The 16,181-nt window shown below is 38.5% G+C and overlaps 1 pseudogene; it reads right to left on the bottom strand.

The window, feature by feature from the left end:
• Nucleotides 1–9,922: 9,922 nt before the first annotated feature.
• LOC113177849 (dnaJ homolog subfamily B member 6 pseudogene) overlaps nt 9,923–16,181 on the bottom strand; it is a 60,830-nt pseudogene continuing 54,571 nt past the window's right edge.

Genomic DNA, 16,181 nt, shown 5'->3' with positions numbered 1-16,181 from the left:
AATGCTAGTGGTAGTCATAGTGATGGAGGCACTGGCAGTGGTAGGCACAGTAGCAGAAGACCAGTGGCAATAACAGTAGAGGTAGAAGCAGTGGCAGTGGACATGCAGATACCTTCTAGGTGCTAGGCTGCGGAGACCCAAGCTCCTTGCACTTGTACTGGTGGAATTATGGATAATTTGTCTATTATCCAAAATGCCCTAAATAGTAACATCAAGGGACTTGGAGAAACAGAGGTGCATTGATGATTGTTGATAGGAGCCTCAGCCTGGCCAAAAGAACCCTATTATTATTTAGTAAGGGTTAACAGAAGTAAATGATTTAAAGCTGACATTAAATTTGCAAAAATTATAAAAACAAACAGTAAGCTGTAATAATTTGGGGTATAGTTCTATAGTTTTATAACAGGGTCTTAGGAACTGCTATTTCTAAAAGGTAGTGTTGCTTTCCTTGAGCCAGGATAATGGATAAGTAAAAGCAGAATTAAAGATCAGGCATCTCATGTATAATGTATCAAAATGCATTCTATTGTCATGTAGAACTAAACAAAACAATTTTTTTCAATTTTTTTAAAAGAGGTGTGCATCTCTATCTTCATTTTGTATCTGTTTCCTTTATTGACCTTTGGATCAGATTCTTTCCCATTCACACATGTAGGCATATTAATCATTTAAAAAATCCTCATCTTTAAGTTGCAAAACCTCCTACTTCAAGGTTGAAGACTGCAAATTCAAATAATTAAGGCCTTTCTTTTTTTATGACCTTTATAAAATATATGAATGTTACCACATATAATTGTATAAAAATGAATTAGGGATGCATGCTAAAAAATAGTAACAATGGGTACTTTTTTATTATTAAAGTATCTTCTGTTTATTAAAGGTTAATATGTTCATTACAGGAATAATTAAAACACAAGCAAAGAACAAAGTCATCCAGTCACAAGCACCTTAGTTGAACATGTCTCTCAGGTTGTGTATATACATACAAAACATCCCTTTTTTGTTATTCAGAATAGAGTGTGTTTCATGCTTTTCCACACATCATGAATAGTCACCAATTCAAAATCCCAAAGCTACATGAGTATTTTTGATAACCAAGAATACACTGCACCAACTCAATCTGGTAGAAAAAAATTGTAATACGTTCTTGGGTACAAAAATTACACCAAGGACAGAAATGGCAACAGGCCTCTAGATAGATATATTGACACAGTTACAACTAAAAGAATACATTCCTTTAGTGCTCAAATAAAAATGAGACAAAGCAACAGAATACACTAACCTTCTTTCTAGGAGAGATCATTACCAGATTTCTACTACTGAAATATCAGCAAGAATACATCTTCCCAGTGCATTAAAGTATTCCTCTGACACAGCCAGAAGATGCACACACACACCATTGTCCACATCAAAACATTAATCCTTGGGCAGGCACAGTGGCACAGTGTGTAATCCCAGCAGTTAAGGAGGCTGAGGCAGAGTTCAAAGTCAGCCTCAGCAAAAGTGAAGCACTGAGAAATTCAATGAGACCCTGTCTCTAAATAAAATACAGAACAGGGTTAGGGCTGTGTTTCAATAGTCAAGTTCCTCTGAGTTCAATATATAGTATCAAAAAACATTAATCCTTGAGCACTTGCTGCCAGCTTGTCCTGGGTGTTTCCTGCTACTCCTGTGCTGCCAGTCTGATGAAAAAGCCCTGCTACACATTGTCCAAAGATAAAACAATTCCAAGTCCAAGATGCAACTTTTCGGTAAATTATAACAAAAAGAATTTTACACATTGGCCAATTCACTAGGTCTACTATTTATAATACACTGTAACCTCAGGATATCTAGAAAGCATAGATGTTGTGAAATAAAGTATGAATTCTGTGCACAATAAACACAAGTACTTTACCAAATATATATAGATCTATATATATATATATATATATATATATATATTTGAATATATAGACCTATGGTTATAATCTCAAGTGATCTTCCAGATATGGAGAGAATAGCAAAAGCACTTCCCCTTACCTTTCCTCTTCTCCCTCTTAGTCCAGTGACTAAATTCAGGACTACATCTAGTTCCAAGAGGTGGATTAGCAAAGGGCATTTCCAGAAGACAGTTCTTCCTAAAACTTACAAATGAATATTTATATAGAGTTTTTTTTTGCTACTTCTAACAAAATTTAAGCATTAGGACTTATCGTTTAATGCCTAGCAATATTAACTAAAATACACACAGAACACTGGCTACCTAATTCAGCTAATCTAAGGGGCACAGGTTGCTTTTCTATGTATGCTTTTTCCTTCCCCCACCATCAACTGGTGAATTTTCAACAAACTCTCCAAGACATCAAGTTCAACAATTGCATTCCCCTGAAAGGCACCAATTCCAATGTACTAATAAAAAATACACAAAGGCATTATTTTAACCCTTTACTTTTATCATGTGAAAAAAGACTAGCTGTTTCCAACAAGGACTTAAGTTTCCATGCACACATACAGTAGCATAACCAAGGCTAGACTTTGAAGCAAAAATCTCCTGTTTTTAAAGGCTAGATGTTAAAAGTGTCTTCCAAACAGGAACATTCTGGCCTAGAACCCTTCCCCTTTTCATCTTTAATCAACCCAATCAACCCAAGGGTCAGATACATACATCTAAAAAGCTTCACTTCCTCAATGGTTTTAAGAACAGTCTTTCCTATGGATTTTAACACACAGTGTACTCAATGTGTTTACTTATTCTACTTTCATAGAGTAATGCTGGTAAACTCTTTAACATCTAGATAGTCTAGATGTAAATTAGGGCTCACTTGTCCTTATATACACAATTTACACAGTAAACAACACCCACAGACATCAGGGACAATGGCCAATCTTGCTTCACAGAAAATACATTGGTATAGAGCCCTTTGCATTTTATTATCCTTCTTCACCCTAAAACAGCACAAATATAATATGCAGTGCTCAGAGAAGTGTTTTGATCATTCCATTTCCAAAAGATAGTTATCTCTTCATGATTTTAAAAATAAGATCTCTACAAAATGTTTTATTTACAACCTCTACTTTTTTAAAGTTTATTAACTTTTTTAGTTGTACTCAGAAACAATACTCTTATTTCACTTATTTATTTTTATGTGGTACTGAGGATCGAACCCAGGGTCTCGCACGTGGGAGACAAGTGCTGTATCACTGAATCACAACCCCAGCCCACTATTTCCACATTTAACATATTTTGTGCACTTCTAAACATCTACAAAGATGAGATGTTTCAAATAAGTACTTAAGTTTGTCTATTATGTATATAGTAGTGTTGAATAAATTGTGCACATGTAACAACGGTTATATAGGAGAATGTCTTCTAAATAAGATTGTTCTGGCCTACAATTCTTCATTTCTTCCTCTTCTTTCTCCTTTGTCACATGTGATATATGCACAGGGTGTAACATCACTCAGAGGTGAAGTTACAAATTCACTGTCAATAGTTCTTTTCAGAAAATACCTTCCTATAAATTTTAACATAAAGTGTACACAATGTGTTAGTTTAATGTTTTGTCAAACACTGGCAACCTCTTTCCCATCTAGAGTCTCACTATTATAAAATTAGGACTCCTTTGTCCAGGGTATACACAATATACGCTGGACAAAGGGTAAAGCAAAGTTAGATGAAATGCACCTTCCAGGGCAAGGGATGAGATGAAACTTTCTAGCACATTCTAACAAGACAGCTTGTGCAGCTTCTTTCCTCCCACCTCCCCCAGCCCAGTGAACAAGTACAGACAATAAACTCGTCAGAGGTATTTTAACAATTCCAAACACAGTTTATAAAAGCTATTTTCAAAAACTTTCATTCTAATACCTCTACTTTTAAATGGATTAAGCACTTCTAAATATATAGAAAAACTAGATACTCCTCCTAAGAATATGTCCTTGATGGACACAGCACTGGTAAATAAAATTGCACATGGAGTAATGGTTATAATCTGAGGTATCTTCTTGTATGACTATTTTGTCCTTGAACCTTTCCCTTCTCACTTCCTTCTCTCTACTTTCAGTTCAGTGGACAATACAGGCATATGTAAGGCCTAAAGATTGTTGAACATATTTTTTGTCCAAAAGTAATTTTCAGAAGACAAGCTTCCTTGTGAATTGCAACACAAAATGTATGAACTGTGCTCATTTAACTAACAACTTGGTCATACACTGGCAACCTCTTTATACCTACAGACTAGATATTGCAAATCTGGACTCATTTGTCCACTATATAAACTATGTACACAGCTAAACAAAATGCACACATCACAAAGCAAACTGATGTCTGAAAATGTCCACGTGTGAACACACTAACATATGACCTTTTGCAATTGTTCCCTCTCACCTCCTCCACATCACTGAATAGGTAAAGACAGTACTATACTGCTCACAGAGGTGGTTTAAGAGTTCCGTTCCCAAAAGACTATTTCATACAAAGTTTAGCAAGAAGATATTTCAACGTGATATTTTACTACCTCTACATTTAACATACATTGCACACCTCTAAACATCTAGCAGACTAGATTTTGGAGTAGAAACTCAATTTGTCCACTTCTTCCACTATGCACAGGAAAGTCTGGAATAAACTGCATACATTTAGGAATAGTTCTAATTTGAAAATGTCTTCAAAATATGAGCCTTCTGGCCACTCACCCACCCAATGGCCTCAATGTTCAAAGTTAGATAAGATAATCCTTCCAAGAATTTTAACACAAAGCATACAAAATTTGTTTACTACTTTGATTTTTGTCATACATTGGCAACCTTTTTAACATCTAGAAAAATGAGATGTAGATTAGGACTCATTTGTTCTTTCTGTACACAAAGTAAAACAAAACGCATAGACACATGTAACAACTCTGGCCTCATCATAAGCACATTGGCAGGGTCCTCCTGAGGACAAGCACGCTACTGTGTCCTACTCAACAGGGGGTTTGGCTATTGCCCTCTCCCCAAAAAATTTTTTTTCTTAAGATTTTTAATTAAAAGATATATACCAAATCTGTTATGTTTTACCACTTCTACTTTTAACGCAATTTGGGCATCTGAGAAAAGTCTAGATGTTTTTTAAAGTACTTAGCATTGTTAACTATATATGCAGTATTGAGGAATAACAGGCGCACACAATACAATGTTTGCCGTACCAATGTGTTTTCCTTATAACCAGTCTGGCACAGGACCTCCTCCTCCTTCTCAGGGTTAAAGTATTCTCCCTATCCTCTATCCCACTGACCCAATGTGGACACGTGTGGCTCCTAGAGGTGGTCTAACAAATCCATTTTAAAGTCACTCCTGAAAACATTCCGGAGTTTTTTAAACAAATGGCCATTATGAGACGTTATTTTCTTGCTCTGTCATATCTCGGCATCCTCCTGACATCTGGAATGTCCAGATGTAGCAAAGCTTTTAAAAGGTTGGGGGCAACTTATGAGCAGCCTTTTCCCATTATATACACAGGCCTCCTACAAAGGGCCACTAACTCTTCCCAAAGGGAGTAGGCATCTCCCATTGGCCACTGTATGTTCCCCTGTCCTTTAGGGTAGAAGGAAGAGGCACCGCCCAAGGGTCGCTAACAGCTCCACCAACCTTCCTCAGGGTCTTCACTCACCTTCCAGGGGAGTTAATGCTTTCCCTTGTGCGACAAGGTGCAGTCCCTGGCAGCCAGCACAGAGTGGTCACCAAGGGCCCTGGTCTGCTCAGCTCTCCTGCCTAGTGCGTGGCAGAGCTCTCGGGGGTCCACTCACCTTCTTGACCCTCAAAACCCCAGCTACCCTCCATGAATTCAGAACCATCCACCACACACCACGCCCCGAACGCCACGCCCCGAACGCCACGCCCCAAACGCCAGGCCCCCACGTCACCCCCTCACGTCACGCCCCTCACATCATGCCTCTCGGGCCACACCTCTCCGGCCCCATCTGCCACCACCCAAAGTCTCCAGGCCCCATCTGCCACCACCCAAAGTCTCCAAGCTCTCAGAAGCCGCTTTTGCTGGGAAGGCCAGGATTGGGCCAGTAGGCCAGCAGTCCACTGGGTGCTGGGTGCCACAGGTCTTTGCCACCATCAGGTCATGCAGAGGGCGGTGAGTCTCCAAGCTCTTTCAAGGACTGAGCCAGCCAGTGCAGGCCTGAGGAAACTCCTCCTGAGAGACTTTAAATAAAAATGAAATAATATAAAGGAAAGAAAAGAAAAAATTTCCATCACTTGTTGAAACTCCAGTTTTACAAGGAAGGGGAGCAAATCTTAGACACCTGAGCCTCTGGGGGACTTTTCATAGCCAAACCACAGATAGAGGTATACTAAATGGCAAACTGCTCGTTTTTCAGTAGTTTGATTTTTATTTCATGTTTTCAGGAGACATACAATACAGATGATTCTTAAACTGAATTTAAAGTGGGCCATGTAGACATGTGCACACCAGGTGACAGAGGTTTCCCATGTGGGGAAAAACTGAGTATGGTTACTTTGTGTCCCTGTGAAAATCCCAATGACCCATCTTGCCATTATGAGCCCTGAGCAATAGGTCCCTGTGTGGTTTCCAGCTGAGCTCAAGTCTATCCACCTAAAAGCAATGGAAGAGGTTCCAATTTACAATTATTACATGTTGAATATTCCTTACCTGAAATTCTTAACCCCAGAAGTCTTAAGAATTACAGATATTTTTCTGATTTTAGAATATTTTCTTATACACAATAAAGGGTCTTGGGGATGGGACACAAGTCTAAAAATGAAAATCAATTCTTGCATGAATATCTTATACACATAGCCTAAAGGTAATTTCATAGGATATTTTCTAATAATTTTGTGCAAGAAACAGGATTTATGTACATTGAATCATCAGATTTGTGGTACCATATTGATGCTTAAATAGTTTTGAAATTTGGAAAATCGCAAGATTTCAGAGAGAGAATGCTCAAGCTATAGTACTGGCTGAATACCATTTGTCTTCAGTGAGCCTGTGTATGTAGAGTGTCTCATAGTGGAATTGTTGGTCAGAACAAATATTGATGAGTCCTATGAGATAATTCCAAATATATCAGAACACTATCCTTTATGCTGAAGCAAAATCCCAGTGTGGAGCCAATAATTAATGAACATGAATCTTAGAAGAGAAGGTAGGGGTTGAGCAAGTCTATTTTCCAAACATTAATGTACATTTGAATCCCTATGGGCTTAGTTGTGTCCCCCAGCATTCATATGTTGAAGTCTGGTTTGTAGTACCTCAGGAAGTGACTGTATTTGGCCATAAGGTCTTTAGAGAGGTGATTAAGTTTAAATGACGTCAGCAGGATGGATTCTCATCTAGTATAACTGTTGTCTTTTTAAGAAGAGAAAATTGGACATAGAACAATAGAAAGGCAAGACCATGTATAGACACAGCAGGAAGGCTACAAGCCTAGGAGAGAACCATGGAAAAGATCCTTCCTCACAGCCTTTAGAAGGAACCCTGCGAACACCTTGATCTGACTTCCAGCCTCAAGAACTTGGAGATGAGAAAATTTTTTTACTTAAGCCAGCATCTAGTCTGTGCTGCTTTGTTGTGGCAACCCTAGGAAACTTATCCATGATTCTCCTGGGCTTTTGTGAAAATGCAAGTTCTCATTTGGTAGGTCTGGGGTTTAGCCTGAGTTTTTTTCACTGCACAGGATGCTAAAATAGGGGCTCTCTTATTTACCTGGTTTCTCCTATGAGATCAACAGTTTTTGCCACAAGCCAAATATGAGATCTGCCATAGCTACTTAAGAGAATTAGGAGAGGCTGAGGATAGAGTTAATGTCTGGGAAGCTGTCACTGTAACGCTGTATGTGTGAAGGCCCAGGTGATGAGGAGAAGGGAAGGTACAAGTGGAAGCCTTCTCTCTCTTTCTTCCTTCTGTATGAGTGGAATGAATGTAAATCTCAGAGTACTTTAAGACAGCTCCCTGGCAGGCAGTTGGCCTGTTGTGTGGTGGCAAACAGGGATACTGAAGAAATGACCTTTGCTATTTCTTCTGTTCCATCCCGAGAAGCATGCCTCCATTCCTGTTCAGAGGATCGCTCATCTCTTCCTCTTCAACAGGCAGGTATTTGATTTGCCTATTCAACAAGCAGATATTTGTCTCTCCTCTCCAAACTAGTTTTCCACTTACACTGACATGTGCTACATCACTGCACATTGTGTAAATGTGAGTATTTACATTACATGGATATAATATAAATATAACCAATGGGTTTAAATTTTTTGAAATTAAAAGATAAACATCTGAAACAAGTTTAGAGCAAGTAATTCTTTTAAAAAATCCATGATGCTATCAGGCATTCTTACTGCTATTTTACTATTTCCCATAAGATTACAGGGAATGGGGAGGCACAAATATTTGCAGAGAATCTTGGTGTGTTTATAAGAAAAAAAGTCTGTGTGAGAGCTCACCATCCACTTGTATAGGAGCCTGGAGTTGGGTAATCAGTGTGTTCGGGAGGAGATGTGGTGTTGTCTGGACCTGACTTTTTCCAGATAGAAAAAAAAAAAAAAAACATGTGAGAATTTCAGACTCTAGAAAAATCCAGAAAAGATGACTAAATAAAGTTCGATTTTTCCTTTGCTGGATAAAGAGAAAAGTATAAACTCAAAGTTTATCTTTACCGTTTAGGAATGACTGGCGCTTTGGGGGAAACCAGGACTGACTATGTTGGAATGTGGGCTTAGATATCACAATGAACAGAAGGTCCAGGGGAAGCAGAACAGGACAATATGTGGTGCTGGCCACCTTTTCTTTTCTCCACTGGGCAAATCCCATGGTGGGTTCTCTTCTCCATGTAGAGGTATGACTCCTATTAATAAGTCCTTCTCCCTTCTGAATACCTTGCACTAATTTAAATTTTAGAGGTTCAAATTCATGCAGCAGGTAGTTTGTAAATATCAATACTGAGCATTATGTAAGGCGTAAATCAAAGAAGGCTTGGCCCATTTGGAGCATTGGGGTACTTCTGAGTGGCTCTGACAACACCTACATACCACACTTCCCAGGCTATGCCCAATAATGTGGGCATTCTCAGGAGCTTCTCAGGGATTCCTAGAGCAGCAGGGGCTCTGATGAGATGCTTATAAATACTTTAGGTATAATTACACTACAACTATGTTTGTTTGAAGTTGATAGGGAAGAGAGAGATGTGAGCAGTGGGACATGAGGTTAAGGGAATAATTCTATTATGTGTGTCCACAGTAGCAACTTCCAAGTGCTTTATTTTTTAAAGAGCAATTTGCCTCCAGTTTTGCCTGGCCTAAGTTGTCAGAGTATGTCACATTCCTCAGAATACTATCTGTTTTCTGTAGGAGAAATACAGACAGGAAATGCCAATAAAGGTTCCCTGAAGGGGAACATTTGTGATCCTTATAAAGACCAGTTTGCAAAACTCAGGGAGATAAGGATCATTCACCATAAACATGACTTCTGGACTAAAGTGACCTAGAGTTGTCATGGACCAAGGTGACCTAGAGTTGTCATGGTGGGGACTTTAAAATCTGATGTCATCCTGTTTTCAGTGAAAACTCAAGAGGTGGAACTGGGTGGGATTTTTTACAAACTTCCTTGGGATGGCAAGAGAAGAGTGCCACCCTTCTTTCCTGAGAGGAACCCTCTCACAAGACAGTGTATTCTTGTCCCTTTTTCTGTCCCTTCTAATAAATTCATACCTGTTACTCTGAGAGACATGTCTGAAATCTTTCTAGCACAATTGTAAGAGTTGTGGTTTAAAGAGGGGGACTCTGAGACTCCCTCAGCTTCTCAGCAAGCCAGTGCCCTATAACAACATCTTCCAAAAAGTGTTCCTGTTAATCCTCACATGGTGCTTGTGATAATTTCACATTTCTGTTTTTAATTAATGACTTGTTATCCTAGCTTTGCAGCTACACCTTCTCATTAGGAACTGTGGCCATCTTCTCTAACTTCTACTTTTTCTTCACCATTCTTGAAAAATCTCTTTATGGTGATTATCATGTCATTTAGTAGTTTTGCAGGAGTTTATATGAATTTGAAGTTGCCCATCCCATGATGCAAAGTGACATGGAAGCAAATGAATGAGGCCCCCCTGACCTAGAGAGCCAAGTGAAATATAGGCTGTATCATACCCAGAAAAATCCATGTCCAAAGAGTGTTAATCTCCTAAAAGCAGAGAAAATAACAGGCACAACATGGCCTCTTTTTTCCAAGGCAGCCTTTTTGTTCCCCACAAAATTCTCAAATGGCCTTCAAACAAATATAACAAAAATGGGTCCCTTCCACCAAAATATTGCCTGAAGTCATCATCTGGATTCAGGACAATAAATTCAAATTCAAATGGACTATGAAAATGATTTCCACCATGTCCTTCTTTGCCACATTTGACATACATGTCCCATTTTTAGCATCTGAAAAATTCCTCATGTGTCTCAGTCACTTGTTGGAATTTGCTCTCTGGGTCTTCTTTATTCTCAGGGTTTTTATCTGGATGCCACACATTAGTGCCAGTTTCTGCCATGCCTTCTGGATCCCCTTGGGTGAGTCATGTCTCTGCACACCTGGAACTTCCTACAAACACATTGTTTTAACAAATAGTTGGCGCATGTTTGAAGTCTCTGGCCCAGGCAGCAGGAAGGACAAAAGGGAGCAGTGGACCTCCTAGCTCTCTTCATGGCTCCTCCACTTTCCTCTCTGTTCCTCCTTATTTTTCATCATCTATAAATTACTTATAGACAGCTTGGATGATTACAATGATCTGTATTAGGTGCAAGACCATAATAAATATCCTAAATATTTTCTCATATCCTTTTTTATTTTTAAAAATATATTGATGAAAATGGTGTTGTGCAGATAAAAGTTGGGTACATTTTGAAGCTTCTCCCAAGCTGGTCTGCAAAATGTTGTGCCAATTTTCACTCCCATGGACACTACCATTCACACTACTAACAGGGGCCTGACTTATTTTTTATGAACTGAGCTGCACAGTGTCTTCTCTGGCTCTTATTTTGGACTCACAGTTCACAACCTGGTAAACAAGCCATTTATAATACAGCTTTCACTCAAAATGTACCAAGCTAGACCATGTCCCCCCTTATACCACATTTATTTTAGGGGACACACATTCCAAGCACTTAGAGAAGACAGGCAAGTGGATCTGGCAAAAAAAAAAAAATCCACAGAACTCCAAAGCTTGTAACTGAAAGTTTTTAATTCATTTTTTTCCTAATTTTTAAAACATGTTCTTAAAATTGTATTAAGTATAATTGACATGATAAGCATTTAAATGTATAATCTCATGAATTTCAACTTTGTATTCTCCAGTAAAACCATCACCACCATCAAGATAACAAGAATTTTATTACACACAAAACATTCCTCCTTTGAAATCCCTTTGTTTAACTTTCTGTACATCACTCCACTCACATACTTTCAGAAATCATGCAACTGTCACAGGATAAGCCTCAAGAATATCCCCAGCAGGTAGGAGGGGACCTCAACTCAGCTCAGGCAGGTTCTTGACTTACACCACAGAAAGAAGTTTCAGGATCCATCAAAAACAAATGTGGGAGAACAACCTTATATGGGACTGAGTCACACTCCCTGACTGGTGCTGAGGCCTTCAGTCACAGAAATGTGGCAGAGTTTTCCCTATCCTTCTTGGGTTCAAGGGTTAGTATCTCCTGCATGGCTGTGTCTTGCTACAGCCCCATGCTGTAGCAAGTTATGCTAATGAAGTTATGCTCACCTGTTCCTTTGTAATATAAGCCCTTGCCCTGTTTAGGATAGAATCTCCCATGGAAGTGCCTTGTGTATGTCCCCTTCTCTTACTGTGCCCTTAAGTGTGGCCTACCCAGGTGTCAGTCAATCTGCTGACAGTGGACATCATGAAGATAGACTCAGTCCCCTGAAACTTGACCCCTTGCCTCATTTCAATAGCTTCTTCTCAATAAAAGGGGTCAGGGTGTGCTCTTGCTCTCTTCCTGTGGACACTTAAGGTCACAGGAGCCAGCACAGTGACCCCAATGAAAAAGGTATTTGTGTCTCTTGTGGTTATTTCTTGCAGCCCAGTTAGCCCAGTTCAACTGGAGTAACCCCTGAGCCTTTTAGTCATGAGAACAGAAACCCAGCAGACAAACAAGTAGAAAATGATTTAGGAAAGCAAGAAGATTTATTCAAAGGAAGCAAACAATAGAGCAGGATACACACCCAAAGAGAGAAGGAGTATAAGTGCTCCAAAGTGAGGCATGCGTTGGATTTTCAGGTTCCTTCTTTTATAATTTTACAGAATTTTAATTATCAGATATTTTTGTTTTTCATTGTATTTTTATCATCACATATAAGAAATATTATTATTAGATTTTGTAATTATATATATTTTGTACTTGCATATGAGGAAAAGACCATTCTTTCTCCCCTGAATTGCAATTGCAACTTGGCCAAAAATGAATGGATCATATATAATGGAGCTATTTCTCTGATATTTGCATTGCACTGGGACTCTGTCAGCAAGTAGGTCATAACCAGATAAGAACATTTGATCCCTTATCAGAAATGTGACCCAAAGTAAACTGCCCTTATTTTTTCATAGCAAACACAGTGTGTTATTGTGTTATTAGCAACAGAAGTTGGACTAAGACATGGTACACAGTACAACTGGTGCAGAGGCATCTAAATGGCTCAAACATCAGGTCATCATTAATCTCAGGGACTATGATTAGAACATGTCATTCTCAGAAAAAGAAACAAATGAAGTTTGAACCCAGAAGAAGGGTGTTTTCAGTCTGCAGAACTGCTCAATCCTGAAAGAGTCTGTAGTTAATCTATCAAATATAGTTATTTCAAGTCCAATTAAGACAGCTTAAATAGGAAATGTGAAAGAAGTAGCTTCCTTAACATGTAAAGTTGGTAGAAAAAGAGACACCCACTCTAGGAAGGGCATCCCAAGTGCATGAGTAGGGAAAAGATGGGTCCATCAGTCTCTGTCTCACAGAGATGGTACAGTCAGTCATCTGACATGTTACATAGTGGATAAATATTTTAAACCTGGGAAAATTTAGAACTCACCCAGAGATGAGGAAGTAACCAGAACTCCTGTAGTTAAAAATTTGGTGTTCAAAAACTCAGTAGTAAATTAAATACTAACCCAAATTAAAACCAGGCAAAAGCATTTGAATGGGCATTTCTTTGAGAAAGGTATTTAATAGACCAATAAGAACATGAGAAGAATCTAGATATCATGATGCATCAGGGAAATACAATTGTGAAAGCTTTAGTGAAACATCTCATCATGCCCATTAGAATAGCAACAAACAGACAATATCATGAAGAAACTGAAACTCTTATTCCTAGTGGGCATTTAGATTTTTGCAGTAGTTTTGCAAATTAATTTGGTAATTCCACTGGAAGTTAAATACAGAGTTATCATATGAACAAGAAATTTCATACTTAGGTCTATATTCAAGGTAAATTCAAGAAAATATGTCTACACAAAAATTTTACACAAATGTTCAAAACAACATTATTCTTAACAGACAGATGATGGAAAGTACTCACTGCCTACCAATTGATGAAATTTAAAAAGGAGCATATATGCACTCAATATTATTATGGAAATTTTTCCAACACAAAAAGAGATAAATGCCCATACCTTGAACCAACGAGGATAAACCTTGAAAATATCAGGTTAGTAAAAGAAGGAAATAAACAAAATATCTCATATTGAATGATTCCTTATATGAAATGCTCTCAATAGGCAAATGCATAGAAAAAAATACAGATTAGTCATTGCCAGAGCTTGGGGAAAAGGGAAGAGGGGATGGAGAATAATTATAAATGAGTATCCCATTTGTATTTGAAGTGATGCAAATGTTCTGGACTCAGACAGTGGTGACAGTTTTACAGCTCTGTGAATATCTTGAATTTTAGGATTTAAAGGGGTGAATATTGTTAAACCATAGTTTTGAGATGGAAAAATCTCTGAAATACATGGGTTTATCAAGCTGTGCATGTTGCTAGCCTGGTCCTAGGGCAAATTCCCTAAGTCACTAGCAGCATTACCATGTAGCAGCTAGAAATGTCCATTGGATGTAAGGATATTTTGTCATAAAAATCCTGGGAGCAGGAGGTGAATATTACTTTCATTAAGTCTACAATGGATACAGAGAAGAGGGATATGACCTGGGAAAGGAAGAGAGTCAGCAGAGACATGTTTCTGTAGCCTCTTGGTTGGTTGAGTCTATAAGCACAATAAAATTTTATCAGGATGGCTTATCTTAAAAACATGGGAAAGAAATATACTGCAGTTTTTTTGTTTTTTGTTTTTTGTTTTTTGGTTTACCTTGAAACTATCAGTTAAACTTTTATCTTTCTTTCCTCCATCCTGCTGGTAACTGTATTTAGAATGTCTCAGATTCCTTCTCTTATCAATATTATGGTATGCATATTCACCTTTTAACAAGCATTATTTATCTGTTTAATTGATTGTTTATTCATTTATTTATTTTAGTATACAGGTAATAAAGCCAGGGACACCTAACCACTGAACTACATCCCCAGACATTTTCATTTTTTAATTGAGTCAGGGTCTTGCTAATTTGCTCAAGCTGGGTTTGAACTCTAGATCCTCCTATCTCTGTCTCCCTAGCTGCTGGGATTATAGGCATGTGCCAGAAAATATAGGTGTTATTTTAAAAATGGCATGGCACCTTCAATGAAAATTTTTTTAAAGCCCTCTCTCATGGTCATGTAAATGGAGGGGTAGCACCTAAGAAAGTGTGCCTGATAAATGTTTTGCCTCACCCTAATTCAGGCACTCAGGAGAGAAAACTAATTTTCATTAATTTGAAAAAAGACAGTTATCGGCTGATGGACACACTTGAGGTCCTGAGCCATTTTGATTCAGTCTCTGTTTCTGTCACATTGCCTATGAGAAGTAGGACTGCTTATAAACCAGTTCCACAGCCTAAGCACAAGAAGTTGGAAAAGAGCTCAGCTGCTCAGATTTAGGACACCTATGTTCTCTATGAGAGTACCAGACTGGTAATAATGAGTGATGAAGAAACTGGAAAACAAAATTTTTATTTTTATTTTTGTGGTGCTGGGGATTAACCCAGGACCTTGCGTATATGAGGCAAGCACACTGCCACTAAATTATATACACAGCCCATGGAAAGAACATTTTTTAAAATTTGTTTTTAAATAATTATGAGTGCATAGTAATTATGCAAAAAATTATTTAATTGTAGCAATTTCATACATGCATGTAAAGTACTCTAACTGAATCCACCCTACCTGTAACACATTCTTGTCCCCCTTGTACTTTCCCTCTCCGTTACCTTCCCAATTAGTTCATCTTCAAATTTTATGTCACTTTTTATTATTCTCTAGATTTCACATATGAAAGAAAACATGAGATCCTTGTTTTTCTGAGATTTATTTTGCTTAACATGATGTTTTCAAGTTTTATCCATTTTCCTGCAAATCACATATCCTTCGTTTTTATGGCTAAATAAAACTCTACTGTACACATATACTTACTACATTTTTCTTTTGATGAATTTATCTGCTAATAGGCACCTAGGCTGATTCCATAACTTGGCTTTTGTGAACAGTGCTGGGACAAACATGGGTATGCAGCTGTGTCTGTACTATGCTGACTTTGATTCCTTCACAGGTACACAGAGAAGAGTGGTATAACTGGATCATGTGGTAGGTGCACTACCTTTAGTTTCTGAGGAAACTCCTTACCATTTCCCATAGTGATGGGGCTAATTGACATTCCCACCAATAGCATATAAGGGAAACAGACACATTCTGGCACCCTCATAGAGAACACAGGTGTCCTAAATCTGAATCCTTCCTTCGCATCAGGCAGGAGGCTCAGAATACAGACATATGGGACTTTCCTCCCCTAAAATCTCAGCCTGTCATTCTGTCCTTGCTTTATGTCAGTAGGGAAGCCCAGCGTTGTAGATTTTGTATCCTTCCCCAGTTCCCACTGTGTTTTTCACAGGGGACTTTGCAGCCTGCCTTTGGTTGTCAGTTTCAGAGTAATTTCACTTTCAGAATCCGCTGGAAAACATGCTTTGTCCAAGTCTACCCCAATATCTCCCTTGGTGTTCCAGTGAAAACCAGTGGGTGACAGAGGCCAGACTAGAGGAGCAAGAGCTAGAGGATTAGT

Source organism: Urocitellus parryii, chromosome 8 (assembly GCF_045843805.1).
Source record: "Urocitellus parryii isolate mUroPar1 chromosome 8, mUroPar1.hap1, whole genome shotgun sequence".
Taxonomy (NCBI): domain Eukaryota; kingdom Metazoa; phylum Chordata; class Mammalia; order Rodentia; family Sciuridae; genus Urocitellus; species Urocitellus parryii.
Note: the sequence above shows the minus strand (reverse complement) of the source record. Positions and strands in the feature narration are given on the sequence as shown.